The 10075-nt window shown below is 43.2% G+C and overlaps 2 protein-coding genes across 2 annotated transcripts in view; one reads left to right on the top strand and one right to left on the bottom strand.

The window, feature by feature from the left end:
• T265_15537 (hypothetical protein) overlaps nt 1–10075 on the top strand; it is a gene marked incomplete at both ends in the record, with an annotated part of 46195 nt that overhangs the window by 417 nt on the left and 35703 nt on the right. The window lies entirely within an intron of this gene.
• Nucleotides 1–10075, bottom strand: part of T265_15538 (hypothetical protein) — a gene marked incomplete at both ends in the record, with an annotated part of 127460 nt that overhangs the window by 113264 nt on the left and 4121 nt on the right. The gene's annotated exons all lie outside the window — the stretch shown is intronic.

Genomic DNA, 10075 nt, shown 5'->3' with positions numbered 1-10075 from the left:
CAAACTTGTCCAAATCCAGATGATGGTTTGATTAATGTCTTGTCGTCTTCATCTATCCTTTAGGCCATCTAAACAAAAAACACGCTTGATACATGCATGAAGTTCACTGACATGAGAAAGTATAACCATGAGTTAAACAACCTGGATCGTATTGGATAACACAAGCCCACCTCTCCACTGGGAGTTGAATAAAACCTAGGACAACAATTCTCAGCCTGTGCATAAACGCGTAGTATTTTCCTGTATTTTTCTGCACGACCAATGTGTTGCCGACTGCCATGCTTATTTTCAATCAAAATATGCTGAAGAAATTGAACGGTTTAGCTTAGTTTATCGATCATGTTGCTTCTAAGAATGTTGCGCCAATTTCCAATATTTGGTGGTTTACTAATAACGGCTCATTTTTCCAGGTATGTCAGGTCTGGCATTCGCAGGATCGCATGTGGAAAGGGTGTTAATGGTCAGAAATTTAATGCTTTTATCGACATTGATTACTGTTTTGCCAGCCGGCAAATAATCAGTTCATAAACGTACAAGAGTTTATTTTTTGTTAGGGACGGTATTTTCAGGTTCTCATGTTATTTATCGAAACATGCTGACAAATGTGACATCCACAATTCCAGCTTGAGGATTTGTCGACTGCTTTCAACTGAGAGGGATCCATGTCACGGCACACAGCTGCGGTTATTTTTCGGCATAATTCTACGCACCGGATTTTTGAACAATCGTCCAAACGGAATGTGTTAAAGATAAACGAGTTCCCAAATCAACACCGCCACCCTGTCCCGAAATGTCCCTTTAGTTTGGGAGGATCACATCACGAAGCCTAGTGTCAGATTCGTGATAAGTTATAGAAACAAAGGTTTACATAAATGTCATTGAATGAATGACTAACTTTCACAGCATGCATGCATAGCGAAACCGAGGAGAACCAGAGCGGGAGTTTCTTTTTTATTGAAGTGATCTGGATCAAACATAGGAGTTCAGTGAATTATTGTGAAAATCCAGGTTATGGCTATTAATAACCTGTTATTGAAGTGATCTGGATCAAACATAGGAGTTCAGTGAATTATTGTGAAAATCCAGGTTATGGCTATTAATAACCTGACGCCTCGACAGTGCTCTGAAGAGAACACACCACGCAAAAGAAAGTGTCTTCCTTGGCCTGGCAATTGAGCCAAAAATTCGGGAATGTTTACCCTTCGGTCATAACTGACCAGAAACTCTAATGTCGCTTCTGCAACCGGATGACCCGCAACATTCAGGCGGTTAACCTGATGTTTCCTGGAATTGATTGTCTTTCCCTGCTTCTTATGCGCGAAGCTTTCTACCATTACATTGATTTTTTCCTGCTACCGACGGTATTAAACAAGAGCAGTGCCGAAACATAGCTGATAAATTAACGGTAAGTCCCCCCGCAGATGATTTGAGACGTAATTTGCCATCAGATTTCTCAGGAAATTTACACATGGTTTTGCCAACCATATCCAGGAATTCTCGGAAACGCAGCACCTTCGAGGCATAATCTTATTTCTACTTATTATGATTTTATGAGCCATATGCTCAAGATTTACAACGGTTCTGCAGAATCATTAGAGACGCAGAAGTATCAGCAAAGTCTTCGACCTGCAAAAGTAATATTGATCTTCTGAGTCATCACGAATTCGGCAAAATCCAGTCTGGAAATATCTAGGTTGAAAACATTAGAAACTCGCAACTACATGGACTTGTTCACAGGGCTTTGAAAGCTCAGTCCGTCGCCTTGCGACAATGCAAAATAATTCTTTCTCTGCGAATCTCATTAGATGCAGTAAGCTAACCTTTCCATTAGTTATCAAATGATGTTTCTGGGACTTTTCTCTCTTCCAAACGACCTTTTGCTCTACATCGTACAACATCACTGAACGATGCAACTGTGTGGCTTTTTCCAAAACTACTCAACTTCCGGCATTCTGTTTTCCTGGCCCTACAGCATGTTCTTCCCCGCGTAGCTCGTTAGTCCCCTGTAGTTCTGTTTGTTATTTATCGCGCAGCAATCCGTTGTGTGAGAGGCTGCGTTTCAAAATAAATATGTTTATTAAATATACTCTGTTTTGTTTGTTTACGTAGTAGAAACATTGGTACCCAATCCAAACACTCTATGGATGATCACCAGCCCTCTAAAGATAATCCAATAACCCACATCCAGCTGCCCAGGATTTCTATAGTTGTTCGATTATGTCAACATAGTGCTGGGTAATGGCGCAAGTATTCATCGCATCACCCAACGGAATGAAAGATCATGAAGCAGTGTAATCATATAACTAAATTGAACTTCAATTACCAAACCCATGCGAAATTGGAAACAATGTTTGACACATAGCTACAAACATTGGACACGTTAGTATCGGAGAGGTTCAAAAGAGGGGCACGCGAATGATTATGGTCGACGGTCATAATCTCGCACCACTGATTGTCTTGAGCGAATGCTTCTGCATATGCATCGCTACTACGTTTGACAAATCGCCCTTGGTATCAGTTTGATCAAGTGAAGTTTCATGCGACGAGCTTATGAATCGGAAGGAGGAAGCAATTATCATGATCAACAATCTTAGTCAAGTAGGGTCCTTGGAGGGTGGGGAGCCATCACCAACATGCAGGATTGATCAACCGGTGTTCTAGTGGCAGAAATATTCTGAAGACAACCTCATTCGTTAGCCATTTTTCTAAGATAGACTTCTGAAGTCCTGGAATATTAAGACAAAAAGGAGAGGGCTAATAAAACACGCCCAGTTGCTGCTGAACTTGCTCAACACGAAGGTCCCTAGAAGGGCGATGTCATGTGAACATCGATGCAGACATGTGGGGTTATCATCATCATCATCATCATGTACGGCATAACATCAGTACTTAACATGAAAGCTTTGCTACAGTACAAGCATAAAGTTTTGAAAGTCCGATTGTGAAAAACAAAACACAAGCTGAGTTGATGCACACCTATCACAAAATTTACGAGGTGCATACACAGATCTCCACAGTGATTCGGGATAAAAATTGACAGGAAATCCTTTGGCGTTGATTACCAGGCATATCGTGCGGCGTCCACAACAATATGCATTGGTTTCACGCTGTCCCCACCCTAGAAGTCGAGTCACACCGACAGCGTATAGACTCTTCGTAATCTCATTTCCGCCGCATTGCTAGGTCAAGGCATAACCATGCCTCTGGCCCCGCCAATTTGGCTCGGAACACAGCGAACGATTGTTCAACGAGTGCAATACATGACCTAAGCAAGGAAGCCTTTGGTGCCTGATATATTCTTCGATGGAAGTCGTTTTACATATTGCAGTGGTTTCGCTGCACTCAACGTGGGTCTTGGTGCTTCAGTTTTATATTCTAAACCTGAATGTAACTACTAGTCACCAGACAAACACCAGAATATTCGAAAACACGTTCCTGTAATGTCTGGGCAAGATAGGTATATTGCGCAACTTTTGGAAAAAATCGGGTTCACCCACAAATTTGTACCATCTCTATTCAAAGGACGTTGCGCTCATGTTTACTCATCGCACCTTACATCAAGAAGTAAATGTGAGCAAATGAGTATTAACTTCAGGAAATCCGCACAATATTGTCCACTTTTCTGGTTTCATTACCAAGGTTTCCGAACTCACCGACGCAGCTTTCGATATTAAACGCTGTTTAATCCAAACCACATCATTGTTAGATGCTTGAGCCATATAAAATAGCTAGTAGAAATGACAACGCCATACTTTTGCATCACTTAAAACACTGTAAATAGATTTTTGACTGAATAAACTGCTGAGTTTGTTTATGCATGGGCACGGTTGTCAAGAATGACCTTTAGCACTGACAAAGTCCTAAATTGAAAGCCAATTCAACGGCTTCATTTAAGGCACACGCCAAAACTCCATCGAAAACCTGTTGAACCGTGCTCCACTAAACGTTCCTTTCGTTGCAATTTGCTAAGACGAGTTGATCGTAAGTCAATCGGTTTTAGCGTTTGGAAGTAGCGATCTCAGGACCGTCATCGTTTAACCAAGTTTGCCGGAATACACTTTGGAAATTCTTATCCTTCAAAATACGGGTTAGCTGCGCGGTCAATGCGAGCTTCATCCTGTTGAAATTTCTGTATCGCAACGTGAGAACGCAAATAAAGTTTAGGGATGGCACCTTGATTTCAGTGTGCGAACCGACAAACTTATCATCAGTTAGTCAACCTACCAACAAAGGTCTCGCTAAATCTTTCATTCAGTGAGAGAATCAGCAGTCCCCGGCGGATGTTGTCATGACGCTGGGTATAAATTTCCATTGATGGATGCGCACCATTTCTAATTTTACAAGGCTTCAATTCTCATGGCCTTCATGTGTTAATGTATTCCAACTCGGGCCTAAACTTGCCTGTACCATCCCTGTGATATCCTCCTTGCGATGATTTCAATAATGCGTCTCTGAATGCGTCCTCGAAAATAGTAAAAAACTGTGTTTTCACTTGGTATCGGAACCTAGGCCATCAGCTGACTTATCACATTGTCCATGCTTGGACGATCAGATGTCGCTAGACGGTCAGGTTTTTCAAATGCTTCTTTTCTGACAAAAACGGGTTCCGTTCCCTCGTGTTTTTATACTCCTATAATAAGTTTCACCGACCCTGAGGGATACAGACTTTCGGTCAATGTCCTGTCACTGGTAACAGGGACACGCAGGCAGACAGTTTAAGGAAGACAATTCAAGAAATAACTAGGTTTACGTACATTGGCAGTCAGAGTGGATTCACGACACAAAAGGCTCACTTTGCAGCGTTATTACGGATCATCAGCATTCAATCGTATCGCGACACTGCAACTACTCACAAGTGAAGGCATGCGTATGGCCTACTGTGTTGTTTTTGCCAATCATAGTGGGTCCGCTAGAACAGTACGTGGGGAGTATTAGCATTTCGGCGATCAAGACGAACGTTCCAGCGAAGACCGCTGCCAGGGACCATGACCGTGTCTCTTCAATGTGAACCAGGAAATTATGTGTGAACTGGATCACTTCACCACTTATTATGGAAAACGGACTCTGTCGAAAACGCTCACTGGACCTGGAGGTTCTGCCACATATTCCGACCAAGCCGGGTGGCATACAGGTAACAATAACTAAAAAACGAGTGCGATTTGCTTACATGTCGATATGACTTAGTGTAGTATATGCGTGGTCAGATTCCGATGGTAGGTACATGGGGGTAGTTCTGCTAAGCTCCGAGTCCCGTTTGTTAGTTTGAGATACCTATAGCCGCGTATCCAAAATATCCAGAGACGCGCAGTAGAGGAATTCAGGTCCTCAAAAACTGTCCTCGGAAATGTAGATAGTGAAGGTCGACGTCACCGAATCAGCAACGGAACAATGGTAAGAATAGTGTGGCCAGCACAAGAAACTGCGTTGAACACACTAGGAACTGTGCATGCGGCTGAGCGTTTCCCATATGTCAGTAGCGGCTCGCTTCAGTGGGTGATTCGATTTCCGCGTGCAATTTGCCAATCGTGCTGGGTGGCTTAGTCTGCTCGGTGTACTGATTGAAGACAGTTTTGGTTGATCCTAGAGTCCCCAAAATTATGAGAAAGGTGAAGTCGATTAATTTTTCTGGCATCTCCCGATGGATACCTAGATATCTGCGGGTAATTCTTTTCAACCGGCACGTGCTTCCTGTTCACAGTGAGTAGTGCGTATCTTTGAGGTGACTTTTCTGCACGGTGGGTCGTGCGTATGTTTCAACTGACTAAGGTCAAGATGCTGTATGAAGCAACGAACGTCGCCTTCCGAGCGTCTGTGTCGGTTTGCCGTGTTCTGTTCGCCCCGCAAGTCAGGTGTCCGGAGTGATAACCGCGGCACGTCTATTGGATGTGCACTGCTGACGAGCTCTACTGCGAGCGAAACTTGAGTCCAGTTTTTCATGTCTTTGATTTTAACACTCTTAGGTGTTAAGTAGCATTCCGTGGTCGAAAGGAATGCCAGTGACCGGCTCAAGCAAAGCCTAAGTCTGCGTGGACCTCAGCAACAACCACCTAGCTCTAACCACATACCGTTATACAAACGCCTCCTGATTACCGGCAACCATAACGACATATCTGATCCCTCACAAAAAGCATTGGCTAAACTGACCTACCGGGTTCCGAAATACCCTCATCTGGAACACTGCTCATCAGCCGGGTCATTCAAGCAAGTGGTTAATAAGTTGTCGCTTGCGTCTGCGGCAGAATAAACTAAAAATTGACAGGAAACCTCACCATAACTCAAAGATCTTCTAGTCTTGTTTTAGTGAATAGTGACCATCGCCTTGTTGCGGACATTTGCCACACTCCGGCTGAACAGTGCTCGATGGAGAGACAGCCATTCGGGCCGCCAAATAGTCGGACTCTCACGTGCATTATTGTGAGGAGCTTCAAGAACAACTGCCCTACTAAGATGAGTTCATGGAACAAATCCAATCGCCAATCCATTCCATTCTACCATTCCGCGCGCTCTCACCCTCATGAATGCATCCGATTTCCACCGAAGGCCAATCAGCCTCACAGACCAAATGGTTATGGACTTTCACACTGATATATGTTACTACCAATATCAAAGCAATGAGTAAATGCGTCCACTTACACTGCACCGCCTGGGAACTCTAACAATCGGAACAGGTGAACAAGGCGTAGAGAACATAAGCCGAGTGAATTGCCAACATTACCGAAACCGTATATTCGTTTCAGCCTGATCACTCAGTAAAAGAAAATAACCGTATTAGAAACGGAACGAGAGTGTCAAAATCACACCATGAATGGAGGACCTGATTCAGGCGTCAAGGTACGAAAGAACAATGCGGTTGGAACAGATCATAAGAAGTTGAAAAGACTGCACAACCCGAAACAGATTCATGCATCCAATCCCAAATTTTCTTACACAATGTCACAATGTCAGCTTACACATACTTTGGACTTTTAGGTGATTTCGACTCCAATGGTGCAGTTGCTTCTGAGGATATATGTGCATAAGAACAGTCTCATTATTGCCCTATCTTCTCAGGTAGCGGAATGCCAAGAATATCAGCATTGTCCTTACATAAAATCAGTACATGCGTCCACGTTATTGCAGCTGGATTCTAGTGGATTGCCTGTGTAAAATGGCGCACAACTAACCATCCACTTTAGTTTAGAATGGGTACTGTTTCCCACAGTGATCTGTTAAAAAACTCGTGTTTATTCTGTAGGAAATTCAAGAAAAACTCCGTTCAATGGTCAAATACAAACGCTAGTCCGTTTCGGCGTTCCCCACGTTTTCATCGCCCATGAATGAATCCGTTTCCTACCGAACATCAATAAGCCTCACGGACCACATGGTCGTGGAATTTCACATTGCGCTATGTGTAACAACCAATGTTAACAATAACGAAAATCTATCCATTTGCACTGCACAGCCTGGGGTTTCTTAGAAACGTAACCGATGAACAAGGCGTAGAGAACATTAACCGAACCAACTCCAATAGTGCAGTTGCTTCTGAGGATACATGTGCATTGAAGCCGTCTCAGGTATCAGGATGCAAAGGACTAAAGCCTTATACCTACAGTACCTGCGACCGCGTTATAATAGTTGGATTCTAGTGGATTTTGTGTGCAAAATGGCGCACAACCAACCATCAACTATAGTTCAGAGGGAGCACTGCCTTCCACAATGTGCCATTCAAACACTGTCGCTTATTCTGTACGAAATTCGTTAACCTAGAACATAAAACGTGGACAAGACCCGATCTGCTAGGTGCACTCATGTATGAACGTAAAAAACGTGACTTCAGTGATGAGGAGGCATCATTCACCATAAGGCAAAAGTGCAGATACTAAAAAAAAACAAGGGGCCTCGTCAGCCACAACAGAGTCAGAACATATACAACCCCTAAGGCGTGCTGCATTTATGCCTTCCTTTCACAGTCAAATCGTGCACTTTCGTTACACGACGGTCTAAATTTACCGCCAGTGTGACAGTTTGTGCAACTAGCTGCGCTCTACTAGTGAGCTGTTTGTTTTGAAGTAAGTATGAAAACTATACAAGAAATGTGGCCATTTTGAAATTCATTGTTATCGTGGTATCATTTCATCCGCTCCAATAATGCGCCTACTACTGAAACGGAAGGAATGGCACATCTCAGGTGCATCATTAGTGACTTTCGCTGCGAGCACTGCGACGTAGCTCTTCAAATCACACCATCCGCGAAGATTTAGGTCAATATGTGCAAAAGTCTGACCGCGTTGACGGTGAATACCTACTCCGATGCTCTAATTTGCTTAAGAAATATATTATCATTGCCACTGTTCACAATAATGCTGACATCATCGCCGCCCACAGCGCCATATTTGCTTGCATTCTGTTAAAGAAGAAACTGAAAATCCTGCCCTTGCGAACGAACAAAATACAGGATTGTTGCGTCAAAATTATCACAAGCATTTACTCACCATAAACCAGCGAAATATCTCATCTCACCCAAAAGCTGTTGAGCAGAAACAATAATGACGCAATTCATCAACCGCTTAATGACGATTTTTGCAATTAGAGACCCAGCAGGTAGACACCGACTACGAGCTCACGTCAACATGAAAGCAAATTCCACACCAAGTTAGCAAAGTACACTCGTTTGCGAACACATCTGAATTTGCAAGTGACTCACCAGCATTGCATTGCAGCTCTTCAAATCACATCATCTACGAAGATTTCCCGCAACGGGTGTGAAATCCTGACCGCGCTAACAGTGAAAGCGTACACGAATAATCCAGATTTTGTAAATAATATGTGCACTTCCTTGGGTAATTCTTCGACGGCCGAAGACCGGCTTTGCCCAACTTGGGGATCAGCAGTTAGGCACAGTCATCGAGCTTAGGTTAACGTTTGTTCTATTTGAAAACAAGTTTACCAAATTAGCAAACTAACCTCATTTGCAAACAGATTTTGAGTTGCGAGTCACTAAGTGGTGTTTCCATGCACCTGAATGTGCCCACCAGACTGCATCGTATGAAATTTGAGGTATACAATTGAGTCATCTTCAGACTTGAAAACCATGTGCATCATTCTCCAAATAGAATCCATTAAATTACAATGCACTAACACGATGACAAACAACGTGGTCTTTAGTAAAGTCGATCATTGCAGTGAGCTGTTGCAATACCTCTAATCAACTTCCAAATATGCCGAATATTCTGCACCACCGCTCAATGCTACACGCCTATTCGCGTTACCTGAAACAACGCAGAAACAAAGTGACGGTTCTTGTTCACCGAATGTAATCCCAAGTTTGTCCTCAATATCAGCATTATTTGGCTGAGAATAGCTTAACGTACAAACCAAATGTGAATTGCTATGTTAACACTGGGTGAGGAAAATTTAGTTTGACTCAACCAGCATGGCTTTACTTCCGACCTGCTTTCGTGAATCTCACTTAGATCACATCCGTCGGCCTGGATGAAGTCCGTGATTCCACTTGGTATTAGTGATGCCTGACAACACTGCATTAATTTGTACAGGCAGTCAGTTCCAAGCTGACTGCATTGAGCACATCCACCGCCCAAGATTAACTCCATGATTCCACTGGCCACATTGGCACAGTCCCCATTATTTCCGTCATTTTCAGGATTAGTCATTTTAGGTGATTATGTCTGCAGGCCGATATTAGTTGTCCCGCCCACCGTTTGATAAGTTAGTACAACATTTGGCAAATTCAGTCACACTACTAACCATATTCAGGTAGCTCAGACTTGGAATGAAGTTCACACGGTGAGTGCTATGCTAAGTTATGAGACACTGGTGGCGTCCTGAAGAATAGCAATATTCAGGATAATGGAATGAAACCAAATGTACTCGCGTAGACATACATTTGCCATTCTTCGAAGCAGGCACGAAAATTTACCCACTGCAATCTGGCACGACTGACATGACGGAGGCTTCAGAATCCGAAACTTGAAAAAGGATGATGTTGAACGCCAAAGAAATTCTCCCTCAAGCTTCAAAAGTATGTGCAGGTATAGAATCAGGTATTCTTGTAAGGCGATATGTGTAAGACACCTGA

Source organism: Opisthorchis viverrini, assembly GCF_000715545.1.
Source record: "Opisthorchis viverrini unplaced genomic scaffold opera_v5_584, whole genome shotgun sequence".
Taxonomy (NCBI): domain Eukaryota; kingdom Metazoa; phylum Platyhelminthes; class Trematoda; order Opisthorchiida; family Opisthorchiidae; genus Opisthorchis; species Opisthorchis viverrini.
This window is presented reverse-complemented; position numbering and strand designations above follow the sequence as displayed.